Source organism: Calliopsis andreniformis, unplaced genomic scaffold, assembly GCF_051401765.1.
Source record: "Calliopsis andreniformis isolate RMS-2024a unplaced genomic scaffold, iyCalAndr_principal scaffold0031, whole genome shotgun sequence".
In the NCBI taxonomy this organism is placed as follows: domain Eukaryota; kingdom Metazoa; phylum Arthropoda; class Insecta; order Hymenoptera; family Andrenidae; genus Calliopsis; species Calliopsis andreniformis.
Genome location: NW_027480440.1, coordinates 4767499 through 4779528, shown reverse-complemented (window position 1 = coordinate 4779528; position 12030 = coordinate 4767499).

The window sequence follows — 12030 nt, the reverse complement described above, 5'->3', positions numbered from 1 at the left end:
TATTGAGTATTTAGAATTGAGGTTTGATGGTCGAGTATTGAGGATTGAGGATTGAGGATTGAGGATTGAGTATTGAAGATTGAGGGTGGAAGATTGAAGATTGAGTATTGAGGGTTGAGGATTGAGTATTGAAGATTGAGGACTGATGACTGAGGATTGAGGATTGAGGATTGATGATTGAGTATTGAGGATTGACGGTTTAGGATTGAGGTTTGAGGATTGAGGATTGCGGACTGATGACTGAGGGTTGAGGATTGAGGATTGAGCATTGAGGATTGAAGATTGAGGATTGAGGATTGAGGATTGATGATTGAGGACTGAGTGTTGAGGGTTGAGTGATGAGAACTGATGTCTGTGGATTCAGATTTGAAGATTGAAGATTGGGGATTGAGTATTGAAAACTGTGAATTGAGGATATTCTAATGAGGACTGAGGATTGACAAATGATTGTTGAGGACTGAGGGCTGAAGATTGACGATTCAGGATTGAGGATTCGGGACTGAGGTTTGAGGACGAGGACTGACGGTTGAGGATTGAGGTTTGAGGATTGAGGATTGAGGACTGATGACTGAGGATTGAGGAATGGGGATTGAGCATTGAGGATTGAGAATTTAGAATTGAGGATGAGGACTGAGGGTTGAGGATTGAGGTTTGAGGAACGAGGACTGAGGATTGAGAATTGAGGATTGAGGATTGAGGATTGAGGATTGGGAATTGAGAATCGAAGATTGAGTATTGAGGATTGAAGATTGAGGTTTGAGGATTGAGGATTGAGGATGGAGGATGAGGGCTGAGGGTTGAGGATTGAGGTTTGAGGAACGAGGATTGAGGATTGAGAATTGAGGACTGAGGATTGAGGATTGAGTAGTGAAGATTGAGGATTGATGACTGAGAATTAAGGATTGAGGATTGATAATTGAGGATTGAGGATTGAAGATTGAGTATGGAGGATTGAAGATTGAGGATTGAGGATTGAGGATTGAAGATTGAGGACTGAGTGTTGAGGGTTGAGTGATGAGAATTAATGTCTGTGGATTGAGATTTGAAGATTGAAGATTGGGGATATAGTATTGAAAACTGTGAATTGAGGATATTCTATTGAGGATTGAAGATTGAGGTTTGAGGATTGAGGATTGAGGATGGAGGATGAGGGCTGATGGTTGAGTATTGAGGTTTGAGTATTGATTACTGAGAATCCTGGATATTCTATTGAGTATTGGGAATTGAGGATTGATGGTTGAGTATTGAGGATTGAGGATTGAGGATTGAGGATTGAGGATTGAGTATCGAAGATTGAGGATTGATGATTGAGGATTGAGGATTGAGGATTGAGGATTGAGTGTTGAAGATTGAGGATTGAGTATTGAGGATTGAGGATTGAGGTTTGAGGATTGGGAATTTAGAATTGAGGATGAGGACTGAGGGTTGAGGATTGAGGTTTGAGGAACGAGGACTGAGGATAGACAATTGAGGATTGAGGATTGAGGATTGAGGATTGAGGATTGAAGATTGAGGATTGGGGATTGAGGATTGAGGATTGAGAACTGAGAATCAAAGATTGGGTATTGAGGATTGAATATTGAGGTTTGAGGATTGAGGATTGAGGATGGAGGGTGAGGGCTGAGGGTTGAGGATTGAGGTTTGAGTATTGAATACTGAGAATTCAGGATATGCTATTGAGTATTGAGAATTGAGGTTTGATGGTTGAGTATTGAGGATTGAGGATTGAGAATTGAGGATTGAAGATTGAGGTTTGAGGATTGAGGATTGAGAATTGAGGATGAGGACTGAGGGTTGAGGATTGAGGTTTGAGGAACGAGGATTGAGGATTGAGAATTGAGGACTGAGGATTGACGATTTTGTATTGAGGATTGAGGATTGATGACTGAGGATTGAGGATTGAGGATTGAGTATTGAGGATTGAGGATTGAATACTGAGTATTGAGGATTGAGGATTGAGGATTGAGGATTGAGGATTGGGTATTGAGGATTGAAGAATGAGGATTGACGATTCAGGATTGAGGATTGGGGATTGAAGATTGAGTATTGAGGATTGAAGGTTGGTGATTGAGGATTGAGGATTGTGGATTGTGGATTGAGGATTGAGGGTTGATGATTGAAGATTGAGTATTGAGGATTGAAGACTGAGTATTCAGGATTGAAGATTGAGGATTGAGGATTGAGGCTTGAGGATTGAGGATTGAGGATTGAGGATTGAAGATTGAGGATTGGGAATTGAGGATTGAGGATTGAGGATTGATTACTGAGGATTGAGAATTGAGCATTGAGGATTGAAGATTGAGGATTAAGAATTAAGGATTGGGGATTGAGGATCTAGGATTGGAGATTGACTATTGAGGATTGAGGATTGAGTATTGAGGATCGAGGATTGAAGATTGAGGACTGAGTGTTGAGGGTTGAGTGATGAGAATCGATGTTTGTGGATGGAGACATGAAGATTGAAGATTGAGGATTGAGTATTGAAAACTGTGAATTGAGGATATTCTATTGAGGATTGAGGATTGACAACTGATTGTTGCGGACTGAGGGATGAAGATTGAGCATTCATGATTGAGGATTCGGAATTGAGGTTTGAGGACTGAGGATTAAGGATTGAAGATTGAGTATTGAGGATTGAGGACTGGGGATTGAGGATTGAAGATTGAGGATTAACGATCGAGTATTGGGGATTGAGGATCTAGAATTGGAGATTGATTATTGAGGATTGAAGATTGAAAATTGAGGATTGAGGATTGAGAATTGAGAATTGAGGATGAGGACTGACGGTTGAGGATTGAGGTTTGAGGAATGAGGATTGAGGGCTGAGGATTGAGGATTGAGGATTGAGGATTGTGGGTTGAGGATTGAGGATCGAAGATTGAGTATTGAGGATTGAAGATTGAGGCTTGAGGATTGAGGATTGAGGGTGGAGGATGAGGGCTGATGGTTGAGGATTGAGGTTTGAGTATTGAATACGGAGAATTCAGGATATTCTATTGAGTATTGGGAGTTGAGGATTGATGTTTGAGTATTGAGGATTGAGGATTGAGGGTTGAGGATTGAGTATCGAAGATTGAGGATTGATGATTGAGGATTGAGGATTGAGGATTGAGGACTGAGGATTGAGGATTGAGGATTGAGCATTGAGGATTGAAGATTGAGGACTGGGGATTGAGGATTGAAGATTGAGGATTAAGGATTGAGGATTGGGGATTGAGGATCTAGGATTGAGGATTGAGGACTGCGGATTGAAGATTGAGGATTGGGGATTGAGGATTGACGGTTGAGGATTGAGAATTGAGGATTGAGGATTGAAGATTGAGGATTGAAGATTGAGTATGGAGGATTGAAGATTGAGCATTCAGGATTGAGGATTCGGAATTGAGGTTTGAGGCCTGAGGATTGAGGGTTGAGGATTGAGGGTTGAGGATTGACACTTATGGATAGAGGATTGAGGAAGGAGGATTGAAGAGAGAGGACCGAGTGTTGAGGATGGAGTGTTGAGAACTGATGTTTGAGGATTGAGATTTGATTATCGAATATTGTGGATTGAGTATTGAATCATGAGAATTCAGGATATTCTATTGAGTATTGAGAATTGAGGATTGATGGTTGAGTATTGAGAATTGATGGTTGATGGCTGTGTTCTGAATATTGAGGATTGAGGATTGAAGATTGAGGATTGAGAACTGAGGATTGAAGATTGAGTATCGATGATTGAAGATTGAGGATTGAGGATTGAGGGTTGAGGATTGAGTACGAGGACTGACGGTTGAGGATTGAAGATTGAGGATTGAGGATTGAGGATTGAGGATTGAGGATTGCGGATTGAGAATTGAAGATTGAGTATTGAGGATTGAAGATTGAGGATTGAGGATTGAGGATTGAGGATTGAGGATTGAAGATTGAGTATTGGGGATTGAGGATTGAAGATTGAGGATTGAGTGTTGATGATTGAGTGTTGAAGATTGACGATTGTGTATTGAGGATTGAGGATTGATTACCGAGGATTGAGGATTGAGGATTGAGGATTGAGGATTGAGGATTGAAGATTGAGTATTGAGGATTGAGGGTTGAGGATTGAGGATTGAGTGTTGGGTATTGAGGATTGAAGAATGAGGATTGACGATTCAGAATTGAGGATTGTGGATTGAAGATTGAGTATTGAGGATTGAAGGTTGGTGATTGAGGATTGAGGATTGTGGATTGAGGATTGAGGATTGAGAATTGAGTGTGAGGACTGAGGATTGACGATTGAGTATTGACGATTGAGTATTGAGGATTGAGGATTGATGACTGAGGATTGAGGATTGAGGATTGAGGATTGAGGATTGAGGATTGAGGATTGAAGATTGAGTATTGAGGATTGAGGATTGAGGATTGAGGATTGAGTATTGAAGATTGAGGATTGATGATTGAGGATTGAGGATTGAGGATTGAGGATTGAAGACTGAGTATTGAGGATTGAAGATTGATGATTGAGGATTTAGGATTGAGGACTGAGTGTTGAGGATTGAGTGATGAGAATTGATGTCTGTGGATTGAGATTTGAAGATTGAAGATTGGGGATTGAGTATTGATAACTGTGAATTGAGGATACTCTATTGAGGATTGAGGATTGACAATTGATTGTTGCGGACTGTGGGATGAAGATTGAGCATTCAGGATTGAGGATTCGGAATTGAGGTTTGTGGCCTGAGGATTGAGGGTTGAGGATTGAGGATTGAGGATTGACACTTGTTAATAGAGGATTGACGATGGAGGATTGAAGAGAGAGGACCGAGTGTTGAGGGTGGAGTGTTGAGAATTGATGTTTGAGGATTGAGTTTTGATTATTGAATATTGTGGATTGAGTATTGAATCATGAGAATTCAGGATATTCTATTGAGTATTGAGAATTGAGGATTGATGGTTGAGTATTGAGGATTGATGGTTGATGGTTGTGTGCTGAATATTGAGGATTGAGGATTGAAGATTGAGGATTGAGAATTGAGGATTGAAGATTGAGTATTGATGATTGAAGATTGAGGATTGAGGATTGAGGGTTGAGGATTGAGTACGAGGACTGACGGTTGAGGATTGAAGATTGAGGATTGAGGATTGAGGATTGAGGATTGAGGATTGCGGATTGAGAATTGAAGATTGAGTATTGAGGATTGAAGATTGAGGATTGAGGGCTGGGGATTGAGGATTGAAGATTGAGGATTAAGGATTGAGGATTGAGGATTGAAGATTGAGGATTAAGGATTGAGGATTGAAGATTGAGGATTGAGAATTGAGGATTGAAGATTGAGTATTGATGATTGAAGATTGAGGATTGAGGATTGAGGGTTGAGGATTCAGGACGAGGACTGACGGTTGAGGATTGAGGTTTGAGGATTGATTACTGAGGGTTGAGGACTGAGGACGAGGACTGACGGTTGAGGATTGAGGATTGATGATTGAGGATTGAGGATTGAGGACTGAGGATTGAGGATTGAGGATTGAGGATTGAGCATTGAGGATTGAAGATTGAGGACTGGGGATTGAGGATTGGAGATTGAGGATTAAGGATTGAGGATTGGGGATTGAGGATCTAGGATTGAGGATTGAGGACTGCGGATTGAAGATTGAGGATTGGGGATTGAGGATTGACGATTGAGGATTGAGGATTGAGGATTGAGGATTGAAGATTGAGGATTGAAGAGTGAGTATGGAGGATTGAAGATTGAGCATTCAGGATTGAGGATTCGGAATTGAGGTTTGAGGCCTGAGGATTGAGGGATGAGGATTGAGGATTGAGGGTTGACACTTGTGGATAGAGGATTGAGGATGGAGGATTGAAGAGAGAGGACCGAGTGTTGAGGATGGAGTGTTGAGAATTGATGTTTGAGGATTGAGATTTGATTATTGAATATTGTGGATTGAGTATTGAATCATGAGAATTCAGGATATTCTATTGAGTATTGAGAATTGAGGATTGATGGTTGAGTATTGAGAATTGATGGTTGATGGTTGTGTGCTGAATATTGAGGATTGAGGATTGAAGATTGAGGATTGAGAATTGAGGATTGAAGATTGAGTATTGATGATTGAAGATTGAGGATTGAGGATTGAGGGTTGAGGATTGAGTACGAGGACTGACGGTTGATGATTGAAGATTGAGGAGTGAGGATTGAGGATTGAGGATTGAGGATTGCGGATTGAGAATTGAAGATTGAGTATTGAGGATTGAAGATTGAGGATTGAGGATTGAGGATTGAGGATTGAGGATTGAGGATTGAAGATTGAGTATTGGGGATTGAGGATTGAAGATAGAGGATTGAGTGTTGATGATTGAGTGTTGATGATTGAGTGTTGAAGATTGACGATTGTGTATTGAGGGTTGAGGATTGATTACTGAGGATTGAGGATTGAGGACTGAGCATTGAGGATTGAGGATTGAAGATTGAGTATTGAAGATTGAGGGTTGAGGATTGAGGATTGAGGATTGGGTATTGAGGATTGAAGAATGAGGATTGACGATTCAGAATTGAGGATTGAGGATTGAAGATTGAGTATTGAGGATTGAAGGTTGGTGATTGAGGATTGAGGATTGTGGATTGAGGATTGAGGATTGAGAATTGAGTGTGAGGACTGAGGATTGACGATTGAGTATTGACGATTGAGTATTGAGGATTGAGGATTGATGACTGAGGATTGAGGATTGAGGATTGAGGATTGAGGATTGAGGATTGAAGATTGAGTATTGAGGATTGAGGATTGAGGATTGAGGATTGAGTATTGAAGATTGAGGATTGATGATTGAGGATTGAGGATTGAGGATTGAGGATTGGGGATTGAGGATTGAAGACTGAGTATTGAGGATTGAAGATTGATGATTGAGGATTTAGGATTGAGGATTGAGGATTGAGGATTGAGGATTGAGTACTGAAGATTGAGTATTGGCGATTGAAGATTGAGGATTGAGGATTGAGGATTGAGGATTGAGGATTAAGGTTTGAGGTTTTAGGATTGAGGATTGAAGATTGAGTATTGAGGATTGAAGATTGAGGATTGAGTATCGAGGATTGAGGATTGAGGATTGAAGATTGAGGATTGGGGATTGAGGATTGAGTGTTGAAGATTGAGGATTGAGTATTGAGGATTGAGGATTGAGGTTTGAGGATTGAGAATTTAGAATTGAGGATGAGGACTGAGGGTTGAGGATTGAGGTTTGAGGAACGAGGACTGAGGATAGACAATTGAGGATTGAGGATTGAGGATTGAGGATTGAGGATTGAAGATTGAGGATTGGGGATTGAGGATTGAGGATTGAGAACTGAGAATCAAAGATTGGGTATTGAGGATTGAATATTGAGGTTTGAGGATTGAGGATTGAGGATGGAGGGTGAGGGCTGAGGGTTGAGGATTGAGGTTTGAGTATTGAATACTGAGAATTCAGGATATGCTATTGAGTATTGAGAATTGAGGTTTGATGGTTGAGTATTGAGGATTGAGGATTGAGAATTGAGGATTGAAGATTGAGGTTTGAGGATTGAGGATTGAGAATTGAGGATGAGGACTGAGGGTTGAGGATTGAGGTTTGAGGAACGAGGATTGAGGATTGAGAATTGAGGACTGAGGATTGACGATTTTGTATTGAGGATTGAGGATTGATGACTGAGGATTGAGGATTGAGGATTGAGTATTGAGGATTGAGGATTGAATACTGAGTATTGAGGATTGAGGATTGAGGATTGAGGATTGAGGATTGGGTATTGAGGATTGAAGAATGAGGATTGACGATTCAGGATTGAGGATTGATGACTGAGGATTGAGGATTGAGGATTGAGGATTGAGGATTGAGGATTGAGGATTGAAGATTGAGTATTGAGGATTGAGGATTGAGGATTGAGGATTGAGTATTGAAGATTGAGGATTGATGATTGAGGATTGAGGATTGAGGATTGAGGATTGAAGACTGAGTATTGAGGATTGAAGATTGATGATTGAGGATTTAGGATTGAGGACTGAGTGTTGAGGATTGAGTGATGAGAATTGATGTCTGTGGATTGAGATTTGAAGATTGAAGATTGGGGATTGAGTATTGATAACTGTGAATTGAGGATACTCTACTGAGGATTGAGGATTGACAATTGATTGTTGCGGACTGTGGGATGAAGATTGAGCATTCAGGATTGAGGATTCGGAATTGAGGTTTGTGGCCTGAGGATTGAGGGTTGAGGATTGAGGATTGAGGATTGACACTTGTTAATAGAGGATTGACGATGGAGGATTGAAGAGAGAGGACCGAGTGTTGAGGGTGGAGTGTTGAGAATTGATGTTTGAGGATTGAGTTTTGATTATTGAATATTGTGGATTGAGTATTGAATCATGAGAATTCAGGATATTCTATTGAGTATTGAGAATTGAGGATTGATGGTTGAGTATTGAGGATTGATGGTTGATGGTTGTGTGCTGAATATTGAGGATTGAGGATTGAAGATTGAGGATTGAGAATTGAGGATTGAAGATTGAGTATTGATGATTGAAGATTGAGGATTGAGGATTGAGGGTTGAGGATTGAGTACGAGGACTGACGGTTGAGGATTGAAGATTGAGGATTGAGGATTGAGGATTGAGGATTGAGGATTGCGGATTGAGAATTGAAGATTGAGTATTGAGGATTGAAGATTGAGGATTGAGGACTGGGGATTGAGGATTGAAGATTGAGGATTAAGGATTGAGGATTGAGGATTGAAGATTGAGGATTAAGGATTGAGGATTGAAGATTGAGGATTGAGAATTGAGGATTGAAGATTGAGTATTGATGATTGAAGATTGAGGATTGAGGATTGAGGGTTGAGGATTCAGGACGAGGACTGACGGTTGAGGATTGAGTATCGAGGATTGAGGATTGAGGATTAAAGATTGAGGATTGGGGATTGAGGATTGACGATTGAGGATTGAGGATTGCGGATTGAGAATTGAGGATTGAGGATTGAAGGTTGAGTATTGATGATTGAAGATTGAGGATTGAGGATTGAGGATTGAAGATTCAGAACTGAGTGTTGAGGGTTGAGTGATGAGAATTGATGTTTGTGGATTGAGATTTGAAGATTGATGATTGGGGATTGAGCATTGAACCATGAGAATTCAGGATATTATATTGAGTATTGAGAATTGGGGGTTGAGGGTTGAGGATTGAGCACGAGGACTGACGGTTGAGGATTGAGGTTTGAGGATTGATTACTGAGGGTTGAGGACTGAGGACGAGGACTGACGGTCGAGGATTGAGGATTGATGATTGAGGATTGAGGATTGAGGACTGAGGATTGAGGATTGAGGATTGAGCATTGAGGATTGAAGATTGAGGACTGGGGATTGAGGATTGAAAATTGAGGATTAAGGATTGAGGATTGGGGATTGAGGATCTAGGATAGAGGATTGAGGACTGCGGATTGAAGATTGAGGATTGGGGATTGAGGATTGACGATTGAGGATTAAGGATTGAGGATTGAGGATTGAAGATTGAGGATTGAAGATTGAGTATGGAGGATTGAAGAAGGTGGATTGAGGATTGAGGATTGAAGATTGAGGACTGAGTGTTGAGGATTGAGTGATGAGAATTGATGTCTGTGGATTGAGATTTGAAGATTGAAGATTGGGGATTGAGTATTGATAACTGTGAATTGAGGATACTCTATTGAGGATTGAGGATTGACAATTGATTGTTGCGGACTGTGGGATGAAGATCGAGCATTCAGGATTGAGGATTCGGAATAGAGGTTTGAGGCCTGAGGATTGGGGGTTGAGGATTGAGGATTGAGGATTGACACTTGTGGATAGAGGATTGAGGATGGAGGATTGAAGAGAGAGGACCGAGTGTTGAGGATGGAGTGTTGAGAATTGATGTTTGAGGATTGAGATTTGATTATTGAATATTGTGGATTGAGTATTGAACCATGAGAATTCAGGATATTCTATTGAGTATTGAGAATTGAGGATTGATGGTTGAGTATTGAGAATTGATGGTTGATGGTTGTGTGCTGAGTATTGAGGATTGAGGATTGAAGATTGAGGATTGAGAATTGAGGATTGAAGATTGAGTATTGATGATTGAAGATTGAGGATTGAGGATTGAGGGTTGAGGATTGAGTACGAGAACTGACGGTTGAGGATTGAAGATTGAGGATTGAGGATTGAGGATTGAAGATTGAGGATTGAGGATTGCGGATTGAGAATTGAAGATTGAGTATTGAGGATTGAAGATTGAGGATTGAGGATTGAGGATTGAGGATTGAGGATTGAAGATTGAGTATTGGGGATTGAGGATTGAAGATTGAGGATTGAGTGTTGATGATTGAGTGTTGAAGATTGACGATTGTGTATTGAGGGTTGAGGATTGATTACTGAGGATTGAGGATTGAGGATTGAGGATTGAGGATTGAGGATTGAGGATTGAAGATTGAGTATTGAGGGTTGAGGATTGAGGATTGAGGATTGAGGATTGGGTATTGAGGATTGAAGAATGAGGATTGACGATTCAGAATTGAGGATTGAGGATTGAAGATTGAGTATTGAGGATTGAAGGTTGGTGATTGAGTATTGAGGATTGTGGATTGAGGATTGAGTGTTGAGGATTGAGGTTTGAGGATCGAGGATTGAGGATTGAGAATTGATGAGTGAGTATTGAAGATTGAGTATTCAGGACTGAGGATTGAGGATTGTGGATTGAGGGTTGAGGATTGAAGATTGAGTATTCAGGATTGAAGATTGAGGATTGTGGATTGAGGCTTGAGGATTGAGGATTGAGGATTGAAGATTGAGGATTGGGGATTGAGGATTGAGGATTGAGGATTGAGTATTGAGGATTGAGAATTGAGGATTGAGGATTGAACATTGAGGATGAGGGCTGAGGGTTGAGGGTTGAGGTTTGAGGACTGAGGACTGAGGATTGGGGATTGAGAATTGAGGATGGAGGACTGAGAATTGAAGATTGAGGATTGGGTATTGAGGTTTGAAGAATGAGGATTGAGGATTGAGGATTGAGGATTGAGTATTGAAGATTGAGTATTGAGGATTGAAGGTTGATGATTGAGGATTGAGGATTGTAGATTGTGGACTGAGTGTTGAATGTTCAGTGATGAGAGTTGATGTTTGTGGATAGAGGCTGGAAGATTGCAGATTGAGTATTGAGTATTGAAAACTGTGAATTGAGTATATTCTTTTGTGGATTGAGGATTGACAACTGGTTGTTGAGGACTGAGAGCTGAAGATTGAGGATTCAGTATTGAGGATTCAGAATTGAGGTTTGCGGACTGAGGATTGAGGATTGAAGATTGAGTATTGAGGATTGAAAATTGAGGATTGAGGATTGAGGATTCATGATTGAGGATTGAGGATTGAGGATTGAGGATTGAGGATTGAGGATTGAAGATTGAGTAATGAGGATTGAAGATTCAGTATTGAGGAATGAAGATTGAGAATTGAGGATTGAGGATTGAACATTGAGGACTGAGTGCTGAGGGTTGAGTGATGAGAATTGATGTTTGTGGATAGAGGTTGGAAGATTGCAGATTGAGTATTGAGTATTGAAAACTGTGAATTGAGAGTATTCTATTGAGGATTGAGGATTGACAACTGATTGTTGAGGTCTGAGAGCTGAAGATTGAGGATTCAGGATTGAGGATCCAGAATTGAGGTTTGAGGACTGCGGATTGAGGTTTGAGGATTGAGGATTGAGGATTGACGCATGAGGATAGAGGATTGAGGATGGAGGATTGAAGGGAGCGGTCCGAGTGTTGAGGATTGAGTGTTGAGAATTGATGTTTGAGGATCGAGATTTGATTATTGAATATTGTGGATTGAGTATTGAATCATGAGAATACAGGATATTCTATTGAGTATTAAGAATTGAGGATTGATGGTTGAGTATTGAGAATTGATGGTTGATGGTTGTGTGTTGAATATTGAGGATTGAGGATTAAGGATTGAAGATTGAGTATTGAGGATTGAAGATTGAGGTTTGAGGATTGAGGATTGAGAATTGAGGATGAGCACTGAGGA